This window comes from Pogona vitticeps, chromosome 1, assembly GCF_051106095.1.
Source record: "Pogona vitticeps strain Pit_001003342236 chromosome 1, PviZW2.1, whole genome shotgun sequence".
Taxonomy (NCBI): Eukaryota; Metazoa; Chordata; class Lepidosauria; order Squamata; family Agamidae; genus Pogona; species Pogona vitticeps.
The window spans coordinates 186,787,388-186,814,005 of NC_135783.1; the positions used below are offsets into that span (position 1 = coordinate 186,787,388).

The following is a 26,618-nucleotide window of genomic DNA, read 5'->3' on the forward strand; positions in this document are numbered from 1 at the left end:
TTAACATGATTATTATTTCTGGGGCATCATCAACTGTTTGGAACAAATTGATTCCATTGCTCACAAACTGGGGACATAAAATGAATAATCATATCACTCCTGGTTAGATTAGGAGGGCATCTAGGGTCATATGTAATCCTGATCAAAAGGCCACCCTATGCACAAAATAAGCTCCGTGATAAAGTTGTCCGTTGCAGTTCAGTGACTATATCATGAACATACACAACATATAATCTTCAAAGAAAGTTGGAAATCCAGGCAGTAGTTGCCTGGCAAAGCTTCTGAAGAAAAGGCTCTGGCAGGATATGAAACTGGCAGAGAATCTTAGGCTGGCATTTTGTCGGTTTGATGGGAATGAAGGAAGTTTTGTGGTTCTCGTTTTTTTTTTCTCTCAGTGCTTCCAGAAATCCCAAAGAGCTTCAGTTTTCGGCATTGAAAAGCTGTGTCTGCTTTGACATCTGAAGTATTAAGAGCAGCTGTTTGTAAGGCAATGGATTATTAGTCACAGATGTCCTCTATAGCTGCAGAGCATTGCAAATGTAAAGAGTGATTTTTCTAAGGTGTTTTTGCTCTAAGAGAATTCAAATACATGTCTTTGGGGTTTCTGAAAACTACTGGTCTTGGATCTCTTGTTGAGTGAAAAGCAACATGAGTATTGTTTTTGGGGGGAATAAACTATTTTGATTAGTTTTATAGCCACTCTTAATCTGATATTAAAAACCAATTGTGAGTTGAGATATCAAGGTAGAAGCAGAAGCTTTGACGGAGGTTTTAAAAATTACTTGTATGTAAAAATTGAGCAAACTGAAACCAAGCACAATGGTGGTGTACTTTAGATCTCAAAATGCAGTGGATATAAATTAATTGATAATTTAAAAAGCAAACATTAGTACTGATAGTCGATTATCTCAAGATCTTAAAGAGTTTATCCAGGATTGGGCCCTCAAAATAGCAAGACCTTGCAAGAATTGCTTCTTTGGATTCTAGGAAGTGTAGGATTTTTTGTGTGTGTTTTTTCCTAAAAAAGAAAAAAGGTCCGGTCAGACAATGGCCAATAAACTGAAAGCCAGCTATTATCCATTGTATGGGTCATTCCTTTTCAACCTTCCAAATACCTTTAAACCAGCTTATTTGATGTAGCCACCTGCATTTGTGAGTGCCTGCCGAGCCATCAGGCTGAAGGACACAGAAGAAATGAACCTTTTCAGTGACATCACCCTGGGACTCCCTGCCATAGGAAATTTGTCTTGCCCCTTCACTGTCAGTATGTTTCAAGCGGGTCTTTGAAACTCATGGTTTACACCCGCTATGACACTTAATTTGGAATGGTCTCATGCTTTTAAACTGGAGCTTTTAAAACAACTGCTACTTGCTTTACTGTCTTAGCATTGGTTTTATAGAATTTGATTTTGTGGTTATTTCCATCTCTTTTGTACTGTTTCATCATGACTATATATTTATACAAGTTCACTGAGAATTGTGTTAGTATGCTCATGGCCTGGATAGGATTATATAGTCCTTAAGGGTGGCATATAAATATTTTAAATAAATAACAAATACATGGGGCCCAAAGCTGGAGGAGGAGGGGGGACTGCTTCAGAAGGAACGGCATGCTATTCATATATATTTTGTGAATGTATAGAGCAGTGGTGTCGAACTGTGGCCCTCCAGATGTTCTTGGACTTCAACTCCCAGAAGCCTTCGCCACCACCTCTGCTGGCCAGGATTTCTGGGAGTTGAAGGCCAAGAACATCTGGAGGGCCACAGTTCGACACCACTGGTATAGAGAATTAGTGATACTCAAAGATGGATTGATCATACATAACTGTCTTCTAGAAAATGTTTAGGGGTTTCTATAGAATCCCCGGCCAGTTCATCCCCACGACAAAAGGAGAGCTTGAAAACGTTAATTCAGCTGTTGGCTGGGGGGATTCATATTTGCTACAAAATTCTGGGAATTCTATTCCAAAAGTAACCATTCTAAGCTCTGTTTATCTCGTTTGGAGAAGTGCCTGAGCTGTACAATCTTGTATGTGGCTGTCCTTTTCTTCTCTGCCAAGGGCAAAAGGCATAGCGTTGAGATAAGTTTAAAATAATGAATTTACAGTTCAAGGTAAAATGTTTCTCTCCAGCGATCAGTTTGTCCATACAATACTTCAGAAGGAGTATCTTTCTAGCAAGACCGGTTAGGATTCTTGCATTCCTCTCTGTCTCCCATTTCCATCTCTGGAGTCTTTAATTGCTTGCTGGCACTCTGTGACTCAGCAGTTAAGCTCCTACAAACTTTGCATAATGATCATAAATCACATCCATTGTTAGGTATAGTAGGAAGATCCTGTAATCAGCAGCCGCCCTGGTTTGGCAGTGGAGTTTGAAAATTGCTGGTCAGCAATCACATGGTTTGCTACTGCCAACTTTTTTATTTCCTTTACCAGTTGTTGACAAAAGCTGGGTTCTGTTGGAGGGTTCTACTGATCCAGGAGAACAAGTTGGGCTGTGGAACAGTTATAGCTGCTTTGAGATGTGGGAGAACCACCCTTTGATCATGACAATTGAAAATGCTATGGGAGTATGGTCTGAGTGTTCTGCCAGCCTCTCTCCAGCAAAGCAGCAGGCTGAGAATACGACTGAAGAGGAGAAATAGCCAGCAGAAGAACTGCTGGCTATTTTAACTGTATATTGGGCAGTCTACTTTATGGCCTCACGCAGTATAGTCATCGTTCAAATGAATCATCTACATTTCAGCTTCTTTGAAGTCTACATAGGTGTGTAAGAGGACCTTGCTAGATCAGGCCAATGCATCCAGCTCTCTCTTGTCAAATGGGCTCCTGCGGCTACATACAAGCAAGATGTGGCCATGGGTGTCTTCCTGATATATCTTTAGGATGCAGTAACTTGAGAAAATTCGCTGTCCCTGCCCCTCATTATGTCTCCAAAATTCCCTGTGACCACAATGGCTTGGGGATTTTTAGAGCTCTAGTTTAAAAAATAATGTTCCCAAGCTCTGTTTATGGAGATTGGCTCAATTTAATTATCTAAGCCTTTTTAATTATCTAAGCTTCATTAAAATGCCACCCCCCAAAAAAGAGTAAAGGGTATTCATTAGATCTGCCTTAAAATGTAGATGTCAAAATTTATCCCATCCCCACAACAAATTATGATGTCTTATAAGTAAGGGGAAGATATCATTTATCTGTTTAGCCAATTACTTATTTCATGGCTTCCCTGTAGTAAAGTTGTTTATTGTGTTGTGACATAATGCCAACAAGGCACTTAAATCCATTTTTACAAATACAGTGGTGCCCCGTATAGCGAGGTTAATCCGTTCCGGATTAACCTTTGCTATACGAAAACATCGCTGTGCGGGTAAGGAAAACCTATTGGAACGCATTAAACTTAGTTTAATGCGTTCCAATAAGTGTGCAAACTTACCCCTCCAGCGATGTTTTCGCGTCCGGCGGCCATTTTGGAGCCGCCGATCAGCTGATCGGCGGCTCCAAAATGGCCGCCGGATGACCCAAAATGGCCCCTATCAGCGTTTTCGTGCCCTCCCCTTGCTTACGGAGGTCGCGAAAATGCTGCGGGGGGGCATTTTGGGCCATCCGCGGCCATTAAAATGGCCGCGGATGGCCCGAAATGCCCCCCCGCAGCGTTTTCGCGACCTCCGTAAGCAAGGAGAGGGCACGAAAACGCTGATAGGGGCCATTTCGAGTCATGCCACGGCCATTTTGGAGCCGCCGATCAGCTGTTCGGCGGCTCCAAAATGGCCGCCGGACGCCCCAATCGTCGCAAAGCGAGTGCGGCGATTGGGGCTGATCCGTATAGCGATCCCCAAAAAGGGATCGCTATACGGATTTTTCGTTAAACGGTGCACTCGTTAAGCGAGGCACCACTGTATTGATTTAGTTGAGCCTTCAAGAAAGTGCTGCCTTTCTCCTTAATCCACCTTTATTCAGGTAGTTGTAATCTTGGTCCAGTCTAAGAACACACAGGTGCCCCTGGATTTAACCTGTAATACTGAAAATTATAATCTTCGTGTTAATTTGAATGAGGTAAGTTAAACCAAATCATGTAAATAATACATTGAGAAGGAGGTGTCCATGTGTACTACTTTATATATGCTTTATATGTCCTCTATCTGAAAACGTTCCTCTATTTCAGGTGATGCCAGCTCCAATTTAAAGAGAAAGGTCAAAATCCTGTTGTGCAGTTACACAAAAGTCGTAACATTTAGCAGCAAATAGTTGTACATTAAGAAATCTCGATAGACTTTGTCTGCTACATGCCAAGTTGCATGACTCGGTTTTCAACAGATAATGCCGTATCAGCTTTTGCATAACTACGCAACAAGACAAAGAATGATAAGAAAGGAGAGAAGGGATCCTTCAATGGAAAATATCTGGACATCACAAATTAAGTAGACACAGAGGCCACCAAGTCAGAAGGGGAAAGAAACCAATCCCACCATTCTGGTTTCCCTGTGTTTCTTCTTTTTTCCAATATTAAGTTTAAATTATTCAGAACTTTGAGAAATTGTCTTATATTAAGCTTAGTTCATCCCAAACTGTATTTTTTAAATGCATGAACAGGTTTTTGTGCACCTTTTACCTAATGCTATTATAGTTTATACAGTTTGCCCTGATACACAAATGTTGGCAAATACAGTGGTGCCTCGCTTAACGGGTGCTCCGTTTAGCAATGAAACCGCATAGCGATTAAGTTTTTGCGATCACAAAAGCGATCGCATTGCGATGTTTTAAATGGGGTTTTTTCGCTTTGCGATGATCGGTTTCCTGTTTCGCTTACTGATCATTGCAAAGCGATGATTTTTTAACAGCTGATCAGCGGTTCCAAAATGGCCACCAGGTTAAAAAAATGGCTGCCCGCTGTGTGTAGGGACGGATTCCTCGCTTAAGAGGCAGCGAAAATTGCCGTTGTATGGAGGATCTTCGCTTTAAGGTGAGTTTTAAACCCATAGGAACGCATTAAACAGGTTTTAATGCGTTTCTATGGGCTTTTAAAAATCGCATAGCGATGAAATCGCTTAGCAGCGATTTTTGCTGCACGGATTAACGTCGCTGTGTGAGGCACCACTGTAATATTCCTAATATTTAATCTTTGAATTATATTTTCATGACTGAGAACTCCCCTGCAAAATGCAGAGAACCCCATATTTCAAAAGATAATGGAGTACTAGCTTGCACGTTTGTTTAAACTGGATATTGCAGAATTCTGTCTGCAGAATTTATCAAGTCCCTCTTGGTCAATGCTTGGTCAATGTTCTGAAGCTGTGCTGGCACAATGGGAGTGATTGATATCACTAATTTTAAAATTGTTGGGTTTTTTGTGGGTTCTCTTGTTCTTTGGTTTTGATTTTTGCCTCTAACCTGTAAAGAGACAATGGTGCATTCTTTAATTTGTAGCCAAATGCTCCTGTGGGTGATGTCACTCCTGTTGTGCCAGCCAAGCCATGGGACAGAATACTCATCATTAAAATGTGAATCAATTAGAATCTTTCCACCTATGGTGGTACAACTATTTAAACTGTAGTTGTTGACTGAAATTTCTGTTTGCATAAATTATTCTGCATCCCTGGTCACCAGGATGGCTTTACTGACAGTAACAATTTGTAATAATTAAATACTTTCTCCTCCCATCTCATGGCCCCTACAGATTCCTGAGAATGAAAGGGATTACAGAGACATAAGAAGGAAATGTTTAAATAACCCCCCCCGCCCAATCACCCTAGCTGATGACATCATCAGCCTTATTGGGTATAATTAAGGCAAACAGGATTTCAGCTAATTCTAAATTGTCCCTATTTGTATTGTTTACCATATGCATATATTATGCAAATCTACTATGTCTTTGGGGGTGTGGTGAAGACATGGCAAGCCTGCTTGGAAAGCTCACAGAGAGTCAAATGTTCCCAATTATTTCAGGAGCTTCAAATTTAAGTATAATACCTCTAGACACATCCAATGATGGTATCATTATATTAAGTATTACTTATTATGCTCACAATAATTAGGAGATACAAAGAGGCTCAGTTCACATGCAGTAGTTGCTATGTAGTCAAATACTAGCAACAGAGATGATTTGTCTGTCTCTAGCTCCAGTTGTAACAGTCTGAACAGTCTTTGGCTTTCAAAAGGGGTTGTAATGAGTGACATCACCCCTCCTGCTGCCACCTATGATTATTTCCATGTTCTGATTATTTTAGACTACAGTTTAGTAAACAGAAACTCTTCTGTCATTTGACATTCGGCCAAATTACAGTTGGTGCCAAAATGTGCAGCACAACATTCACTGAGGGCTTGCCTGTGTAGGAACCACCTTGAAAAAGGCCGGCAGGCATTCTGACTCACCAATCCCAAGGTAGCCTCTGTGAGACACAGATTTGATCCTCCAGACCAGTGCCTCCCAACCTTGGGTAACCCAGGTGTTCTTGGACTGCAATTCCCAGAAGCCTTCGCCACCAGCTGTGCTGGCCGACGTTTCTAGGAGTTGCAGCTCAAGAACATCTGGATTATCCAAAGTTGGGAAGTGCTGCTCCAGAGGCTTGATGAATTTTATAAGGCTGTGTTTTGAGTTGATAGGTCACAATTTAGGCAAACCATGCCTATAGATCAGTGGTCCCCAACCTTGGGCCTCCAGATGTTCTTGGACTTCAACTCCCAGAAATCATGGCCAGCAGAGGTGGTGGTGAAGGCTTCTGGGAGTTGTAGTCCAAGAACATCTGGAGGCCCAAGATTGGGGACCACTGCTATAGATTTCATCTTATTTACTGCTATCCACAGCAGTCACTGATCTGTTTTGCTCTCATACTGAAATTTTGTGTTCAACACTATTTTGGTTTATTCTTGTTGCCTTTGTTTTCTTTCTCTTCCCCCCCCCCACCTCCATCTGCCACCTCCACTTTCTACTCCTACTCTTAAAATTTCTTTCCAGCTTGTTCAGATTTTCTGGCTGCTGTATAAACCAAAGAAATTTTGGGTAGAAAAATCCAAACCACAATTCTCAGAATGGCCATTTTTCACTAATAATGCTTTTGTTGAAGACCTGACATAGGAGATGAAACACAGCGAGAAATTCTGAGAAAGAGGCTATGGCAGGAGGTGAAATGCTGATAATTTACAGTTACTCATGTTACACCACTAGCCCATGAAAGTGAACATACAGTATCAAACCATCTAAATTAATCACGTTGATACCGGGCTGCACCATTTCAGAAAGCAGATGAGATACACTCTTTTGATTTCTCTCCTGAGCAAAAATAATTGAGCCAGACCAATACATTTTCTTAACTGAACAAAAGTGTTCAATTTACCACCATCCCTGCCCAGTGAAGGCTCATTGGGCAAAATCCTCCTGTCCTGTTATTTGCATGTGATGCTTGTTTTACGCACAGTGGGGCTTTTCCAGAACCTACTCAGGAGGTATGCCGACCAGGACCTCCTTAGGTGACAGCAAACCCTGTTTAAATCCAATGGGGCATTCTCGGGCTAATTCAACAGCAAGTTGGAGATCTTAAAATCTCTGTAACTTGAGTCTTTTTCTTTGCTCCTGATACAGGCCTTAGAATCCAAAGTTGGGAAACAACTAGATGGGTGTTTGCCCCACTGTTTGTGCCATGTTTCTCATTGTTCCTTTCCATGGTTATTCTATTGACTAAATGATGTGCTAATTGTGAATAGATCCAGTCTTTCAGCATGAGTGTGTGGTATGTTTTGTTTGGCTGGCATGGCTTGTTTATTTACGGGGAGGGGGGCAGCATTTCCATTTGTTCTGTTTTTATCTTGCTTTTGCTTCTGTGATTACAGCAATCCTTAGGGATCAGGTGCTGGGCATGTCCAGATGTTATCACTGATGTTGTAACGTGTGGGTGTGAGTGAACCCTCCTTGTTTTGCCCGCCTTCTGCTCAAACCGGGAAGGGCTCAACTGTAATGCCATGTGCAAGCTGTCTCTTAAAGAAATAATTTTTTTTCTCCTTATTTTAGTGTCGAGCACTAGGTAGGGATGGGGTTTTTTCAGTTTAACAAGAATGGGGAAATACACAAAAGAGGCTCTTGATTTTGCTTCCAGAGTTTTGCTGAGTCCCAAAAGATATCCTCTTCAACCCAAATGCTTTGTTTTAACAAAAGAGAGGGATAGGAAAGCTTCAGATTCTTTTCTGTTTTCCCTCTATGGACTGGTTGCTTCTGTGGATTACAACTCCCAGAAAATCACAGCAGAACTTCAATGTTCTGGGTTTTGTAGTACAATGAAAACAACACACAGGCTGAAATCCTGTTCCTTATTGTAGTAAGTCACAACTACAGTAGGCCCATTGAATCAGTGGGGATTTTGTGAGTCAACTTCTCCATATGTTTCATTGATTCAAATGGGCTGACTCTAGTTCTGACTTACTGCACTAAGCAACAGGATTTCCTCCAGTGTCTTGCAGTACTGACAAACTGGATTTTGGTAGAAGCTTTAATGGGCTGTCACCCATTCTTCTAAGTGCTGGTTTAAATCTCTTTTATTGACATTGTCACCATTAGTTACTTCCCCTTCCCAGAATTTTCAAGGGGCTTCAGAGGACATATCCCATCTGTAACCTGGGTTTTCTCAATGTTTCTTCCACTTTTTCCTGGCTCAGAAAACGCATTAAGGAGCAAAAGGCAGAATAGCTACACAATACTTTTTTTTTTTTACTGCTGACAGGATGAGGCAACCCTCTGAGGGCATTCCCTATGTCTGGTAATTTATGTATCACCTTAAAAAAAAAAGACAAACAGGAAGGGAAGGGAGTAAAGCGCTTCAAGCATGATGATGATACATGTTGTTGTCACCTTATAATCCTGCATTGCATAAGATGTGGTTTTCTTTCAGGGAGATTAAGCAGATAATGGCATGTATTGATTGACTTCCAAGAGTGACATTGTTGCCTGTAGCCAAGGAATGTATAAATTACTGACTGCCCAGAGATTTCTGTCATGCCATACAATGTTTTCAACATGTGTTGAAGTCAAGGGTAATTTGATTTAGTGGATGTAAGTAATTTGTTTCTATGTTTTATTTTGTTTTTTTAAAAATGAGGGGGTCACTGAAGTGTTGATTCTATTCATTTCTTGGAAAGAAAGAGCTCATACCTACCATTTTGGAAGAAAAACAGTACTCACACACACTACTCTGAGTTATTGGCTCCTCACTCATTTTCATGTGCTGCAATGCTGCTTTGATGTCTTGTATGATGTCTTAATACATCTAGAGCAAAACAACAAACACCAGATGAAAACAACAGAGTTCTATCATCATCATCATCTTAGAACTGCAGAGCTGGAAGGGACCCTATGGATCATCAAATCAAGGACACACAGTGGGGAATCAAACTCCCAGCCTCTGGTTCCACCGCCAGATACTGTTATCTAAGCGAGTGAGCTATCCACATCATATATCTTTGGCCAGCCTTGCTTGTGTAAGGCTTATTAAAAGGAATGAACCTGGACAAGCAATCACTACTCTTCTTTCTAGGCAATAATTTCTTGGAAGTATATTTTCCTGTGATATTGAAGGTGTTTCTTTCTTAGCAACTCATAAAGAGATGAAAATCTATGTAAAAATATAAAGAAGTTATTGGGGACAGGGTGGTAGAAGAGGATTTGATTATTCAATTGTCACTTTTAGACTTTGTTTTGAAGTTCCTAGCAGTAATAGGTTATACTGTATATGTAAAAATGTCCTCCTCTTTCCCGTGGTTTGCTTTGCATGTGAGGCAGAGAAGTGTGGGACTCAAATGATACTACAGTAATGGGACTAATTGCCCTTCAGGGCTCAGTGAAGCTGTATTTGGTAGGATACATATCTTTGAAAAATAATTAAACAATAGTAATATAGTTAAAGACAAGGCAGCCAAAGACATTTAGGTGCCTGAGGACAAGATTTTTCCTGTTTCACCTGCAAAAGCTAATTGGACCACCAGCTGAATCTGACTTGAATATGGCTGGTAATGGGATCCAGTGTGTCCTTCACCCTACCTGAAGGCAGCAGGGCACTTCAGGATATCAGGACAGACTGCACAACACACACAGCTCCATCCTCCAACAGAGGAGGAGGATAGGCAGGAACCTCTGGAGGAAAGCCATTGGTGCTCCTCTTGTATCCTCCACCTGGGATGGTTGCCTCACCTCATCAATATAGCAGAAAATGTGTTTGTTGGTTTGCCCACAAACCTCTCAGAAAAGGTAAGAATTAGACACACTTTTTTTTCATATGTCGTATTTAATTATAAAACTGGGTGGGTGGTAACTTGACTGATCTTGCTAGGCCAGTCTGGGTGCTCTAGTCATCTATCTGATATGCTCAGACCTAGAAATACAGTTCCCAACACATGCTAGGTGAACAAACTGGAAAGGTCAGACCTCAACTAGGGATGGGCGCAAATTTAAAAACGAATCACCAAATTTATTTCAAAAAAATCACTAAATTGTCAATTCGTATTTGTATGACTCAATGACGAATACAAATAAATTTTTAGCAATTTTTGATTTGTCCATTTGTTGGGCTGTAAAATTGTCCCCCAGGCACCTAAAGACACCAAAATTGCAGGGAAGCATCCCATGACTCTCCTCTACAATCCCTGCAAGTTTGGTGAAGATTGGGTTTCCGCAAGCTAGCTGCTAAAGGTCACTTTCTTGGGATTCATGCCCATATCTAATTTAAACTGTTCGTGCTTCCTGGGGATTCTGGGCATCATAGTCTAAAGAAGTTACCTGTGTGGGCTTTGACTTCAAAAGACTTTTGAAACAGTAAAAGCTAGAAACACAACATTTCACAGTCGCACAGATCCCAGCTGAAATAACTGGAGAGCTTTCTTGGCTGACTAGGCATGCTGGGAGTTTCTGGAAGTTGCAGCCCTCTAACCAAAATGATAGGTTTAGAAACATTAAATTTTGCACGGGTACTAGTGATGTCCCCACTTAAATAAACAGACAGGCTATAGCTTTTTAGGCCATATGGCCTGGGAGTTTTCGCCTGAGGAAATTATATTTTTATCCTCTAAGTATTGGGGTAGAGGATGAAAAAAGGCCAACATGAAAAATATTGTTGAAGCAAGAAGTGGAGAGAAAGAGAGAGAACTGGTGGGGGTGGGATTTCTAACCCTAATACAGCTGGCTGGATAGCTCAGTGGTTTAGGTTTCTGGCTGCAGAGCCAGAGGTTGGGAGTTTGATTCCTCACTGTGCTTTTGGGAAGAAGAGCCCGCCTGTGTGGCTTCAAGCAAGCTGCACATTCCCAGGATACCTTCAGAAGGAATGGGAAACCACTTCTGATTGCTCTCTACCTAGAGAACTTTGAAAAGGGTTGCCATAAGTCAGAACTGACTTGACAGCACATGATTATTATTATTGACCATGACATGAATATCATGGTTGAGAGAGAGGGAGGCCAGCGTGGAGGAAAGAATAAGGGGTGGGGTGGATTAAGGATACTCAGTTGAGGATAGGACTTAATGGATTTTTAACCTAGATAATTCAATGCAGATTAGCTCACTTACCTAATGATAGAACCAGCCCTGCTTAAATGGGAGTATATTCAGTCATTTTGTATAATTAGTAGGGTGCTTTTGCCCTTACGTTCTGCTTCTGGCCTTTCCATAGCTATTTCATTGTCCACTGTGAGAACAAATGTTGGACTTGATGGGTCTTGGTTAGATTCTGAAAGGTGTCTCTTATCTAACCTAAATAATTATAAGAGTATGAAACCTCTCCAACTGTTATCACCTCTGTTAACTTACTTGAAGAGATGGTATGACAGGTCAAGCAAACTAACGGGAGCAGAAGGTATTTATTTATTTAACATATATGCCGCCCACTCTACCCAAAGGTCTCTGGGCGGCTTACAACAATTAAAATACAATTAAAAGATAAAACAATTAAAATACAATTAAAATGGATACTCTAAAATTGCCATCAGGACCCACAGTTGATATTATTTCAGTTAAAAGCCTTCTGGAACAGGAAGGTTTTGACCTGGCACCAAAATGTCATCAGCATCGGGGCCAGACGAATCTGTTGGGAGGGCATTCCATAGTCTGGGGCAGCTGCTGAAAAGGCCCTTTGTCTAGAAGCCATCCCTCTTACCTCCCTGGCTAGATCTTAAGTGCTGGGTAAGCTCATATGGAAGGAGGTGGTCCTTCAGGTATCCAGGGCCCAAGTCATTTAGGGCTTTATATGTAAAAACAAACAATTTGAATTGGGCCCGGGCAGCAACTGGTAGCCAATGTAATTTAATCAGAATCAGTTTGATATGTCCCCTAGTGCCCCACCACTCACCAGCCGCGCAGCTCGATTCTGGACCACTTGCAATTGCCAGACCATCTTCAAAGACAGCCCATGTAGAGCACATTTCAATAATCTGTACAAGATGTTACCAGTGCATGTGTAACTGTCATGAGACTCCACCTGTCCAGGTAGGGCTGTAGCTGGTACAATTTCCGCAGCTGAAGGAAGGTGCCCCTGGTCACCGAGTCCACCTGGGCTTCCAGAGTTAGACTGGGGTCCATGAGCACCCCCAGGCTGCGGACCCTGTCATTTAGGGGGAGTGCAACCACATTCATGGCAGGGAAATGGCCCTCCAGCCTGTCCAGCAAAGCACCTATTAAGAACACTTCTGTCTTGTCTGGATTGAGTTTCAATTTATTAACCCTCATCCAGTCCATTATCAGGTCCAGACACGAGTTCAGCACAGAAACCGCCTCACCTGGATTGGTGGAAAACGAGAGGTAGAGCTGAGTATCGTCAGCATATTGCTGACTCCTCAGCCCAAACCTGATGACCTCTCCCATGTAGATGTTAAACAGCATGGGGGGCAGTATCGATCCCTGAGGAACCCCATAACATAAATGCCATGGGGCAGAGCAACTGTCCCCCAGCACCACCCTTTGGACATGGTCAGCTAGGAAGGAGCGGAACCACCGTAAAGCAGTGCCCCCAACTCCCAACCCAGCCAGCCTATCCAGAAGGACACCATGGTTGATGGTGTCGAAAGCCGCTGAGAGGTCCAGGAGTATCAACAGGGTGACACTTCCCCTGTCTATCTCCCGGCAAGGAGAGGCCAAGGAAGTCCAGGCCAAACTCCCCCAGGACACTGTCTCTCACCCAGTGCCTGAGGGATGGTAGATGACAAGGAAGACTCCCCCGAAGGCAAATGCTGGTCCTATTTGATGCATACAAAGTTTGGTGATTCTTCAGTATTAATTTGGATAGCACTGGCTCTTGTCTAAGAGAGCATTTTAACCCCTGGTAAGCCAGCATGTTCAATTTGTTTTTTGGTTTATGATACTAATAGGTATATGTATTTCCTTTACAAATGTACAAAATGTTGCAGCCTGTGCCTTGAGTCATATCCATTGTTAAAGCTGTAAATATGAAAAGTTTTTGCAGCTGCATAAGTCCAATCATGTCAGGCGACTGGCACATGGGCTATACAACAGGAATTTATCTTTTGCAGCCTTCTGTAGCTCACTCTCTCTTTATACCTTCCTTTGATATGGACAAAGACAGACAGACAGACACCTCTGATGATGTCCATAAAAAGATAGCAAACTGGTAAACTGCTAGATAGTTTAGTGGTATAGGCATCTGGCTGCAGAGACAGAGGTTTGGAGTTAAATTCTTCTGTACGTTAAGAATGTGATGAACTGTAAAGTCCAGTGCTGACACAAGCTCAGATTATATCTAGATCCATTTCAATCTCTCTTCAACCTTATGGAAAGGGGACAACTCTGGTTGCCTTGGTGGTTGACCTACACTGGGAACTGGACGAAGGAAGTGTGTCTCTATTGGTTCTGCTGGATCTGCTGAACAGCTTTTGATGCCATCGACCATGGCATCCTTCTGGCCTGTCTCTCTGGGATGGGATTTGGAGGCACTGTTTTACAGTGGCTCCGGTCCTCCCTGCAGGAGAAAAACTCAGAAGGTGGTGCTAGGGGACCCGTGCGTGCGGGGTCCCCCAGGCTTGTGTTTTGTCTCCTATGTTATTAACATCTACATGAAGCCCCTAGGAGAGATTGTCCAGAATCTTGGGGTTTGGTGTCGCTAGTACTGTATGTGGATGATATCCAACTCTAGCTCTCCTTGCCATCTAAATCTGAGGAAACTGTTTCAGCTCTAGATCAGTGTCTGGCATCAGTAATAGAGTGGATGAGGGTAAATAATCTGAAACAATCCAGACAAGACCAAGGTGCACCTGGTCAACCGAAAAGCAGATATTTATCCTGTGCTGGACAGGGTTACACTCCCTCTGTAAAGATAGATATGCAGCTAGGGGGTGTTCCTGGATTTGCCTCTGAGTCTGGATGCCAAAGTTTCAGAATTAAGATTAGTGACATAGAAGTGCCCATCCCTGGAAATGTGTGATCTGGCCACGGTGGTACATGCCATAGTTAAAGCCTGGTTGGATTACTTTATTTTAGTCTACATGGGGCTGCCTACTATGGAACGTGTCAGGAAACTCCAGCGGGCCCAAAACACAGTAGCCAGATTTCTAACTGGGGCTGCTTGCGGCGATCACATCGCCTCCCCCCCTTGTTACAGCAGCTCCACTGGCTGCTGATCTGTTTCTAGGCAAAATACCAAGTGCTGGTTCTAACCTATAAAGCTCTAAATAGCTTGGGTCCAAGCTAGCTCAAAAACCATATTTTCCTTTATGAACCTACCTGTTAAGATAATCAGGAGAGGTCTTTCTCTAGGTCCTCCCACCCTCACAGGTGTTCTTGGTGGGGACACGGGAGAGGGCCTTCTCCGTCACTACTCTCAGACTCTGGAACTCCCTCCCACAGGAGGCCAGACTGGGCCCATCTTTGCTGTCCTTTCACAGGTAGATGAAGACCTTTCCCTTCAGGCAAGCTTTCTCTGAGTGATGTCCCACCTGACTTAGGTTTTTAAATAGATTGCTGTGCCTTACTGCTTTGAATGTGTTTTTGTGTTGCTTATGTTTTTTTAGTATAGTATTTGTTTTAAGTATGTATTTATAGTCTTCTTTGTTAGCTTTAAATACTGTTTTCTAATTATGTAAGCTGACCTGAGTCATTTTCAAGGAGAAAGGCAGGATAAAAATCAAATGAATGAATGAATGAATGAATGAATGAATGAATGAATGAATGAATGAATGAATGAATGAATGCTGGGTAGAGAAGGACAACGACACAACATTCACCAGGAGGTGAAGAGGCAGCATTTCAAGGTAGCAAAAAAACATTCTTGTGTTCAGGTGATTGTGGTTTTTTTTTTACACCCCTCGCCGTAATGTCTTGGACCCAAGATGTTATTTACCCTCAGGATCAAGGTGTCATTCACATGACTGACTGAGGAGAGCCTGGGATAGGCAGCTGGGTGCTGATGGTAGCAGGGAGAAAGAGTGGTGGCAGCAGCCAGCTCAGGTAGCAGAAAGTGGAGAGATGGTGGTGGTGGTGGCTCTGCCCCTGCGCCCAGCACTCCAGCCCGAGACCAGTCTACCTAATGGCAGGGCTGGCCCTGGCTGGCGTATAGCCTTTTCCTATCAAATAAAATCCAACTAAATTTTGAGTGTGTTGGTTACAAAAGGGATATTTATGTATATATAAAAAGAGAAGTCCCATCAGGTACTCCATCAGTTTGAAGACTATCACATAGTTGCCTTATTGGGCACCTGGTAGCCGATGGAGGTGCCCTGGCTTTGACTAGCTCACAACTTATGCCTTCTTAGGACTGTGGTTAAAAACTCCATTACCCTCAAGCAAAGCAAAAGCATCATCACCTCAAGTCACAAAGGAGGCAGTGTGGGGAGCAGCAGTGATAGCTCCTTGGGTGTCCCTTATGAACTTTCCAGCTGTTCCCCTCCATGTGAGAACAGGGATGGGTATGTGAGAGCCCAGAGTGCCAGCTAAACATGTGTACAGTAAATGGTTGTGCTTCCTTCCCCTGCTCTTTGGGCAGGGCAACAAGTCTCAGGCAAGCAGCCCTGGAGGAGGACAAAGCTTTATTGTGTGCTCCATGACGGCCTTAATCCCTGGGCACCCATCTCCTCCTCACTCCAACTGGGCAGCAGGCCTCAGCATGAAACATTTGTCCCTATGTGCAATAGATTTGCTTAAGAGGCAATGCAGGAAATCCACGTTGTCTTGTCTTGCTCTCTCGTGGACACATTAATTGTTACACAAGACCCTGCCCTCCTCAACTCCCACCTGAGGCATCAGTCTGGAGATCTCAGAAAATGGGAAGCTACAAACCTGGCAACCCTAACCTGTGCTGGAGGCCTTCAACTAGCCTGCTGCCTCAGGCATGGCTGAAGACACCGTCCCTTTATCAGTGTTAAAGGAAGCCTCAGCCACCAGCCCAGTCAGCTTACTCTTCACCTCAAGCAGCAAGCTGTCCTGAACTGGCCCTGCCTAAAGTCAACTACGATATACACCACATGAGATCTACTTTAGATTCTGGGCCTGCCATAACCATTGCCTCCTGCTGCTGCTCCTCCTCACAGCGTTTCCCTTGGCCTCTGACTCCTACAGCCCTTGTTTTCCATATCATTTAAATGCCGAGGTCCTTGGGGGCTTCATTCTGTCAGCTCTCTCTTTCTCTAAAGTATGATGTGTGCCAAAAGCTCTGTATAAATAATAAATACTCCAGTAATATTCCCAGGGCTCTCCACTTCTTAAGTATGCTTGTTTATACAGCTCTCAGAGCACGACAGAGTCCTGGCTCTAAAAAAGGATCTGTGAGGAGACATAATAAGTCAGAGAGACACACAAGTGCTGTCAGTTTGCGTGCTGGCACCAGGTCTCATAGCAAGGCAAAGCCTCTTAATTGCAGCCATCTTTTAATTTTCATCCCCGCTAATAGATGGTATGCTAGGAATGATGTATTTTTCTTTTCATGCTGTGCTGAATAGACTCTGAGCCCCAGTCCACTGAGGCTATGACATGGGTTGAGTGCTTCTCCTTTGTTTGGTAGGGTGACACGAAATGATAATAAAACAGGTGTGTGGGCTCACTTTTGACAGACATATTGATCTCTATGTCCTGCCACCCTCCCAGGCACATTTGGTGGGGACACAGGAGAGGGCCTTCTCTGTCGCTGCTCCCAGACTCTGGAATCCCCTCCCACAGGAGGCCAGGCTGGCCCCATCTTTGCTGCCCTTCCGCAAGCAGGCAAATGACCTTTCTCTTCAGGCAAGCTTTCCATTAGTGATTGGGTGCCTAAGTGGGCTTTTAAAAACTGGATTTTTGTGCCTTGTTGCTTTTGAATGTGGTTTTGGTGTTCATTTTGTTTACCATTTTTTGTGTGGTATTTGTTTGATTCTTCAAAAATAGTTTTATACTTACTGTTTTTAACTTTTGTCTTTTAATGATGTAAGCCGCCTTGGCTCCTTTTTAAGGTGAAAGGCTGGGTAAAAATATTTTAAATTACAAATACATAAAATAAAATTCAGTCATTTATATACCATTGATTTCGAATGATCTTGGAAAGAGACTGGAAGCCAGCAAAGATGGGGGGGGGGGAAATATTGGTGTAATATGATCAGAATAGCCAATCCTAACCAGTAGTTTTTATGGACTGTTGTAAATTAGCTGAGATTTCTAAACCATATTCAAAGGCAGTCCTGTGTATAACATGTTGCTGTGGTCCAAAATGGGAGGCTACCTCAGCATGACTAAGTTTATCTCTTTCCAGTTTGGCATATAAGTTTAAGTGAATAAAAGGTGCTTTATACCTCTGAAACCAGTGCATCACGAAAATGACTGATCCAAGAAGAAACACAGACTGTGGATCATTTGGAGGGAATGCAATGTCCTCCAGAATGGTTTGAAAATAAGTGATCACAAATTCCACTAACAGCACCTCTGTCTGATCTGGACTGAGTCTTAAGCCTCATTCAGATGGTCATTGGTCCCACTGTTTGGTGAATAGTGGGGGTGGATTGGTTCACTTTTTTTCCTGGGGACCAAATGACATACGTAATCAGTAGAATTTGGCCCCAGAGCATCCCAACTTGGCCCCAGAGCATCCCAACCTGCACCCTTTTGAGCCTCTATCATGGCTTCTACTTTTTTGGTGCAGGTTGGTGCACTCTAGGTTGGTCTGTTCTCAGCATGCACGATCTCTGGGAATGGACTAAAATTTAGTCTTGTAGCTGTAAAAGTTGCCCAGAGTCTTTTCTGGTGTCATTTTATGGTATTCTGAAGTGGCTTAACAAGTGAGCCACTTCAGAATATTTCCAGACTGAACACTTCCCCTGTGGAGGAAGAGGTAAAGTTATTATTATTTTGTCTCAGCTAGACCATCACTGTTGTGCTGAATCAATTAAATTAAAATTTCCCCCTTTTCCTTTGTGCCAATTTAAACTGCGGCTGAAGGCGGTTTCTTGATCAGGCGGTTTTCTGGATCTTAGCCATTATTTCCAATCTCTGTCCTCTTCTTGCTGGACAATATGTTTTTGCAGCCAGCTGCCATTTCATGTTTTTCATAATGCTCTCCAGTCTTGTGTGGAATTTAAAGTGGTGACCAAGGGCCCACCATTGCAGACAGGCATCCATGGTCTGAGGTGTTCCCAGCTTGAACTTCTTCCTGGCATCCTATATGTTATTTGAAATTAGTAGCTCAGTGTTAAACAGCTGATTAGTTAGCAGTCGTCACATGCGCCCATGAAGAAAACATCTTGTAGATCCTCAGGGGTTTCACCATATGAATACTGTACTTAGTGTTTTGGCTCACAGTGCTTTCTTTTGTTGTGTGCTGGCCCTCTGCCTGTCTCCTAAAGTGAAGATAAAAACACAAAAGAGGTGCTGTGATGACTTGCATTACTTTTAGTATAAGAATAATGGACACTGAGGTTATGCGTCCTTGTTGGTGTACCATTGCTCCCCGTTGGCTGTTCTCTGTAGCCTGGTGGAGGGGCATAGTTATATCCCATAGTCTGGCACTAATTTATGCATGGTTTTGGATTAACATAATTATTTTCAGCTCCATATCTTTCCTACTGGGCATTTTCCCTAGGAGGATGAAATCCACCCCTTGATTTCACAGGGCCATGCTAAGATGCAACAATTTCTTCATCAAGTAGTAGTAGGCAAGCCATGGATGTTGTTATCTCCAGATGGAAAATTGCACTCAATAATTCTATAACTCTGTATCGGCTCATTGAAATATGTTTGTGGGTGCGCATTTTAAGCTTTAATTTCAGGATGTGAAATACTTAAGGGAAAGTAATATAATCTATTTCTGTGAAGACTGCAAAAGAGGCAAAAGCATGTCAAGAATGGAAGAAAGCAATGTTGAATTTACCAAGTGTGATTTATTGGGATCAGCAGAAGCCAGATGAAAATAAATGAGCTGGAACCCTAAAAACGATCACTCTGTCTAGTAAAGATCATGAGCTGTGTGCACTGAGAGGCCACCTTGCCAAACCAGGATCACTGATAAAAACAAATGGAAGATAAACAGTCCTTGTACCTATTTGTGATTTGGTAGACATAATCCTGTCAAAATGGGCTACTATGTTTGAAAGTGACATCCGGTTCTAAGAATGACAAGAAGAGTTATAGCCATTTGTTACTTTTAAATGACAGTCAATGGGAGTACTGGAAAAGACCTAGTTTTAGAATGGAGACTGTATGAAGTAAAGATGCCAGTATGTCCTCTCAAATATAAAAACTTCAGTGATATTTGAGTTGCCATTCAGAACTGCATCTAATCAACAAATGATTTCCTTCTACAATAAGCCTCAATACAACATAGCAGCGTTTTCATCAAAATTTCACAGAAATATACACTATGACTTTCAGAGTTTTTATTATTATCATCATTATCATTATTAACTTTTATACCGCCCACCTGGCTACCAAGGTCACTTTGGGTTCAGAGGAGAAAAGGAGACAGTGGCCAAAATCCTGTTGCTTAGTGTAGTAAATTGCACTAGAGTACACCCACTGAATCAATGTGGATTTGGTGAATCAACCCCTCTGTAAATTCCACTGATTCAAATGAGCCTACTCTGTGTCTTACTATGCTAAAGTAAGTCACAGACTACGAGCATTTTGTTAGTGTAGTGAATTGCACTACTCTAGCACATTCAGCACATTTTCACTTTCTGCAGTTCTGGCAATGCTTATCAGATCAGTCAATTTAGTAAATTTAGAAACCTCATCAGGTAGATAATGGTTGCCAAATTGCAGATTTTTCAACCTGTGTAGTTTTCATAAGCAATACAATTTTGAAACGTAAAATGTTGTTGTTGGCACCTTCCTTAACTCAAGGGACATTCCTGTGCCTCAAGTAAAAAATCAGGCCTTTGCCCCACCCCTACTCCTTAAGGTGTTATTCAGTACAGTACCTGAAATATACAGGTGGAGGGGCTACAAAATGTGGCATGTCTGGGAGTTTTAGACCAAAAAGTCATGTTTCCAGGCTCTGGGAGAGCTATGCACTCTGTACAGCCATCATGCCTGGGGATATCTGGATGCTGTTATATGATCTCTCTCATCCCTTTCTTTTATGTGTATCGCCCTCATAAAATATTGCTTGCAAGACTAACAGAGGATGCAGATATCTGCCTGCAGAAGGGTTGCCTTCGGACTTGCAGTAGAGTATATCACACTGCCTGTCTTACTGAGGCGATGGACACTGGCATGTGTGTGTGGTATCCTTTCATTTGAGTGTGGTGGAGCCCAGACTTGCAGGATTCAAAGCCCCAGAATTTACTCAGTAGCAGGGATTTATGGTATCATCTGGCATGCCTCACATGGTTCTTTGTTTCCTTTGAACTTAGTCATTGCCTGATCAATAACTAGGAAAGAAACAGACCTCCCCGGGGAATAATATCTGAATGCAAGTTGTAATGCAAAGTATTTGAGGACAATTTAAAGCAATTATCTTTCAAAAGACCTCTTAGTTGCTGATATGCAGCAAGGCAGCAACCTGCATGTTTGGACTCTCCTTATGGGGTGGGGTGGGTATAGGGACTGTCATCATCAGCCTTTATTTGTTATGCATCTATTCATCATCAGGCAATGCCGGGAGCTATAACTGGCAGGACTGGTGAGCACTGTCAGAATTTCCAGGGTCATTGCTAGAGTTGCACTTTTTTTTTACACTGCTGTTGTAGCACTTGACATAGAAATTTCTCTCCATTTTTAGGCAGCGAATACTGTGGCCTGGCCCTTCCTTGAGTGCAAGAGAAGCATAAGTGGAACATAAGATTATAGGGGAAAAAATTATGTTGGCTTGCTCAGCCATGGGTCTTATTGCAGCAACTAGAAATGGGCATGAATTAATTCAAAAATTGCTAATTTGTAAATTCTTATTAATGCAATTCAATGCCTCCAACAAATAATGAATCAATGCATTTTTAGCGATTTTCATTTGTTTGGCTACAAAATGGCCCCGAAGGCACCTAGAGACACCAAATTTGCAGAGAAGCTTCCTCGCTCCTTTACAATCCCATCAGGATTGGTGAAGATTGGATTTTGGATGGCCTAATTATACATGCCCAAAGATGGTTCCCCTCAGGCACCTAGAGACACCTAGAGACACCAAAATCACAGAAGCTTCCCATACCTCCAAGTTTGCCAAAAATTCCATTTCCCCAACCACTAAAGGACATTTTCCTGGGGGGGGGGACCAATTTTGTGGGTGAATAACTTGGCTGTCTGAAACCCAGTCTTCACCAAACATAAAAGGGCTGTAGAGGAGAGTGAGGAGAAGCTTTTCTGTGATTTTGTTGTCTCTAAATACTTGGGAAGAACTTTCCCGGGGGAGCTCCCTTGTGGCTGTATAACTCGGATGTCTGAAACCCAAACTTCACAAATCTTGTAAGGAATAGTCAAGGGAAGCTTCCCTGCATATTTGGCGACTCTAGGTGCTTGGGCAGGGTGTCATTTTATAGGGTTTTAAAGTAAAAAAACACAAACTGACAAATTAATTTATTGATTCATCAGGGGGAAAAATGTAAATTTCTAATTCATCAACCTTGACAAATCAAAACAAATCACCATTTTTTTCCTGATGTGTGCCCCTCTCTAGTACTGTACCGACTTCTCAAGTGGAGAAATCACTGGTAACTTTCCAGTTAAGCGCCACCTCCTCTGAGCAAGCCTTACGCTAAAACGCTACCAGGTACCATCTCTGATTTAGGGGGAGCGGTAAATCACCTTCTGGTACAGAGTTCACCTGTTCAAGCCTGCACCTTTCAGCTTTTCCCTTATAGCTCCTCTCCTTCCCGCCCTTCTCAGGGGAAAAAAAAGAGTCTGGACTTTGCACCTGGATTCATGGCTGAACGTCCAAGGCAGGTGGAGAAAGGCGTGCCTCTGTGCACGTACGGAGTTGCTTCCTTTCTTTGGATCTCAGCCTGGGCTCAAAGGAGAGCGACCCACGGGATCTTAACCGCTTTCAAACCCAGGCACCCAGTTGGTCCGACGTAGATCCAGCCCTCCTACCACGACCGCCGCCTTACCCGTACTGATTTAAAAAGCAGGTCCTTCCCCCCTCTTTAGTCCCGCCTTCCCTGCCTTTCCTTCCCATTGGCTGAACGCTTCAGCTTCGACTTTGCCCGCCCCTTCGCTCTCGCCTTGCGACGGATTGGATGAGCTCTCCTGCCAGTCCCAAAGAAGGACCTGAATGGAAAAAAAAAGGAAACGACGGGGGAGGAGGAACGAAAAACGGGAAGATCAACTCTTTCTCTCTCTGGCTCCTCCTCCTCCGTCTGGTGACTTTGAGCTGATTGGCTGGGCGGGGAAAGGAGGGCGGGGACTCCCAGCCGGCGCTGCCATAGCCATAGAGCCACCCCGGCGTTGCGCTTTTCAAACGCTAACCGTGGAAGGTGACGAAGGCGAGGGCCGGGCACGAGCGCGCCGCCCGGGGCGGGCGAAGACGAGGAAGAGGGGGAGGGGAAGAAAAAGAGAGGACCCCCCCCGCGGGTGCCGCCGCTGCCGCCTGTCCGCCTCCCTCAGGAGTGAGGAAGAGACCCGGGGCGGGGAGGGAAATAAACGAGAAGCAGAGAGAAGCAAGCGCAGGGACGGCGGCGGCGACGACGAGGAGGAACGGCGGAGCCCCGGCGCAGGTTTGTGTGTGAGGGAGAAACTGTCGCCGGCTGGCGGAGGGGGGTGTCTGGACGGAAGGGCGACGCGCGTCGCGACCTGCAAATAGGCAAGGAGGAGATGGGAGTAAGAAAGGCGCCCCCTGTCGGCAGCCCCGGCGCAGAGGTGGTGGCTCCCGCCGCCCTTGAGGCGTCTCTGGCCTGACAGGAAGGCTTCCGTTTGGGCTGCGGGTCGACTCGCCCCGCCCTGGTCCTTTCCCGAGATGGTGGACTACAACTCCCACCATCCCCACACCCCGCGCGGCAGTTTGTGGCTGTGGGGAGTCGCGGTGGTGGCGGGGTTGCCCCGGGACTTCAGGGGGCGGGGGGTGGTGTATTTGAGGGGGGGAAAGGGAAGAAGGTTTCCTTTCTCCATCCTGTCTCTTTGTTTTCTTCTCCTGGTAAGATTCACACACACACCCCTTTTTTTGCCCCCACTCCAACGGGGTATTTGTGTGTGTGTGTGTGTGTGTGTGTGTGTGCGTGCTCGTGTGTTCCTGCAGGGCTGGTCGTCTCGCCTCAGTTTGTTCCCATTTGAAAGAGGAGCAAAGTGCTGGTTTTAGACATTTCAAGCAGATCCTTAAGAAAAGGAGATTTTTTCCCCCCTCCGCTTTGGGAAAAGAGAGGGATTGCACTCTTAAACCAAGCCTTGGAAGGACGAGGGCATGGATGTGTGGGTCAATTTATTGGGTAAAGGAGAATAACATCCGGTGGTGTCTCTGCTCATTTGTGTGTTACATGGTTATGGAAAAAAAGTTTCTTCTCCTGTGTGTCACTTCTACAGAAAAGCGATTAAACTGATAAAATGGCCATAGTCATGTCTGTTTGCTTGTGGGATTCCTGACGTGTGTCAGAGGAGAAGTTATTAAAAATTTAGGCCAGATAGGCGGGGTATAAATCAAATAAATAAATAAATAAAATTCATGGAATGGCCAGTCACCTAGGGCCACAAGCTTGCCGGGGTAAGGCTTTTTATTTTTGATGGGGCAGCTTTTCCATCTAAGATGGTGGTTGATATCTTATCCTGCTTTGTCCTTGTTTGACCCCAAGCATCTTGCCTGCAGATGCTGGGAAGATAGATTTCTCTTTGATATTGTTTTGCCTCTGTATCTTTAGTTATACTGTATCTTCATTATTTTTATCACTTTATTAAGACACAGCTTTGCAATATTGATTTGTTTCAGGTACTGTGACAGGTAAGATGAAAGTACTTCTTCACAAAACATCTACATTCATCTGGAGAATTAATTGCCACAAGGTGTGGTGATAATGTTCCCTTATGAGTGATTCATGTAGTTTAGATGCAAGCTGAATATTTATGGATGTCTCTAGAGTCATACCCATTTGGGGCAGAAACAGCAGCTCAGTAAGAGAGAGCAAGAGCACACACATGCATGGAACCGGAGAGACTCAACTGCTGCTGGCATCTCTGTTTGCATTTATTAAGTTAATATTAGTGAAGTTCACCCACTTGTGCTAGGCAACTTACGGTGAATAAAAATCTGCCCAAGATATGTAAAATAAAGCCCTAAAACCAGTAAAAACATGTCTTATATGAAATGACAGAAAAAGTGGCATTTGCTGACTTCACTTTATGGCACTGTTTTCAGGGTATCTGCTGTGGCCTCAGCAGATACCTGTGGCCCCTGTAGGATGCTCGCCCTTAACTTGTAGAGCCACCTGATTCTGCTGGGTTTTTTTATGTAGTTGGCTGCATATCTGTCCTCTGAGCACACAAGCAAAAGAGTGAAGACAGGCATTTATTATTGTGTTCTGTCAAGTCAATTCTGACTTATTGCTACCCTTTCCAGGGTTTTCTAGGTAGAGAGTTTTCAGATGTGGTTCACTATTCCCTTCCTCTGGAATTACCTTGGAGTAATGCAGCTTGTTCGAGGTCACACAGGCTGGTTCTTGGGATGCACAGTGGGCGAATTAGATTCTGGCTCCCCAGCCAGATATCTAAGTTACTGAGCTATCCAGCCAGCTATTTATTTGTCACAACTATATCCCATTCTTCCTGTAGTGACCTTGAAGCAATATACATAGTATTCCCTTTCTCTAATTTTTTCCGTATAAGAACCATGTAAGGTGGATCAGGCTGATAGAGAATGACTAACCCCCAGTCATGTAAAAGGCTCAGTGGATCTGAAATCCAGCTCTTAGAGATCATGCTCTGTCTTGAGAATCTAACCTGGGTCAGCTGTTCAAATGGCAGCTGTGTTGATTGCTGTGCCAGTAAATTATGTCCTTCGCCTGCTTTTTGCACTAATAAGGACCTAAAGAGACAGGGCAAGTCACCGGGCAGCAGTGGAAGATTTGGCATAGGGTAGGGGAACACACTGGAGGCACATAGTATAATGGCCATCCTCCCCAGAGCTGGAACCAGCACTAACCTCTTTAACAACAAGGCACATAGCAGGAGGCTGCCTTCAAAAATCATTGTCATTTGGTAGCTTTATATAAAGCAGTTATTTGCTGTGTTCCAACTTGTTTTTTCTTTTAAGTATTTTTATGATGTCATTTCATTTAATTTGGCGTCTTTTATCCTCCAAACCATTTGCTTGCTACAACACAATACTATGTAAGTTTACTCAGAAGTGAGTTTCACATGTTTCAGTGGGAATTATTTGCTACTGAGTAGGTTTGAGATATCAGTTAGATTGGGAACTCCCTAAGAGACAGTACTATTAAGAAAAAGTTCCTGTAAGCTATTTGGAGCCCATGGGATAGAGTGGGTTATTAATAAAAATAAAGTTGCAGCTAAGTCAACTGACTTCACAGCTTCTAAAGGAGCAGAATGAAAGCTTTATAGAACAGGAATGTTTTGCACTGATTCCTAAAACAAGACTGTTTAGAATCAAATCCTAATACTAATCTTGCTTGCCTTCCCCATGTCCCCCTAACTGTATATCTTTGGGTACACAAGATATTTGCATAACATCATTGTAATGAAGTATTTCCTTACATGTTGTTTGCATAGGGTTTTTTGGAGATGTAAAGCTAATGTTGTGTTTCGACTGCTGATGACATTTTGGCGCCAGGTCAAAACCTTCCTGTTCCAGAGGGTTTATAATTGAAATAATATCAACTGTGGGTCCTGATGGCAATTTTTAGAGTCTATATTTTAATTGTATTTTAATTGTTTTATCTTTTTTATTATATTTTAATTGTAAGCTGCCGACAGACCTTTGGGTAATGTGGACAGCCTATAAGTTAAATAAATAAATAAAGTAACCAGGTAATCTCACATCCAAATAAATGGCAGAATTCAAAGCAAAGTCTTTTACTTTTTTCTTATGAAGGCTGAAATACTGTAGCTTTCATTGCGTCTTTTAAGTGTTATTAAACAAAAAAAATTGCCAAATATCCGTGCATTTCATTGAGTATTTAACTGACTATGGTATTTAGATGTAAAACTTGTAGCCTGTTGCCTGCAAGAAATGAGTGCAAGTGCATGAGGTTTACAGCTTTGGTTTCAAATTCTTGGTCAGTTGATGACTTGATGGGTGAGGAAGTTTGGGGTCTGGT

General features: G+C 43.2%; 1 protein-coding gene and 2 long non-coding RNA genes across 3 annotated transcripts in view; 1 reads left to right on the forward strand and 2 right to left on the reverse strand.

The window, feature by feature from the left end:
- Positions 1 to 9,252, reverse strand: part of LOC144584293 (uncharacterized) — a 29,154-nt gene extending 19,902 nt beyond the window's left edge. Inside the window, exon 1 of the long non-coding RNA XR_013538449.1 lies at positions 9,140 to 9,252. This is a non-coding gene — a long non-coding RNA (uncharacterized LOC144584293). The remainder of the gene's footprint in view (positions 1 to 9,139) is intronic.
- Positions 9,253 to 18,395: 9,143 nt separating this feature from the next.
- LOC140701960 (uncharacterized) lies at positions 18,396 to 22,472 on the reverse strand. Its single transcript, XR_012080987.2, has 2 exons — positions 22,277 to 22,472; positions 18,396 to 18,773 (listed from the first exon to the last, which is right to left on the reverse strand). It is a non-coding gene; the product is annotated as an uncharacterized LOC140701960 (long non-coding RNA).
- A 338-nt stretch (positions 22,473 to 22,810) lies between these two features.
- The window catches only part of STK17B (serine/threonine kinase 17b), a 31,007-nt gene continuing 27,199 nt past the window's right edge, over positions 22,811 to 26,618 (forward strand). Inside the window, exon 1 of the mRNA XM_020795306.3 lies at positions 22,811 to 23,075. The gene's annotated coding sequence lies outside the window, so the exon portion shown is untranslated. The remainder of the gene's footprint in view (positions 23,076 to 26,618) is intronic.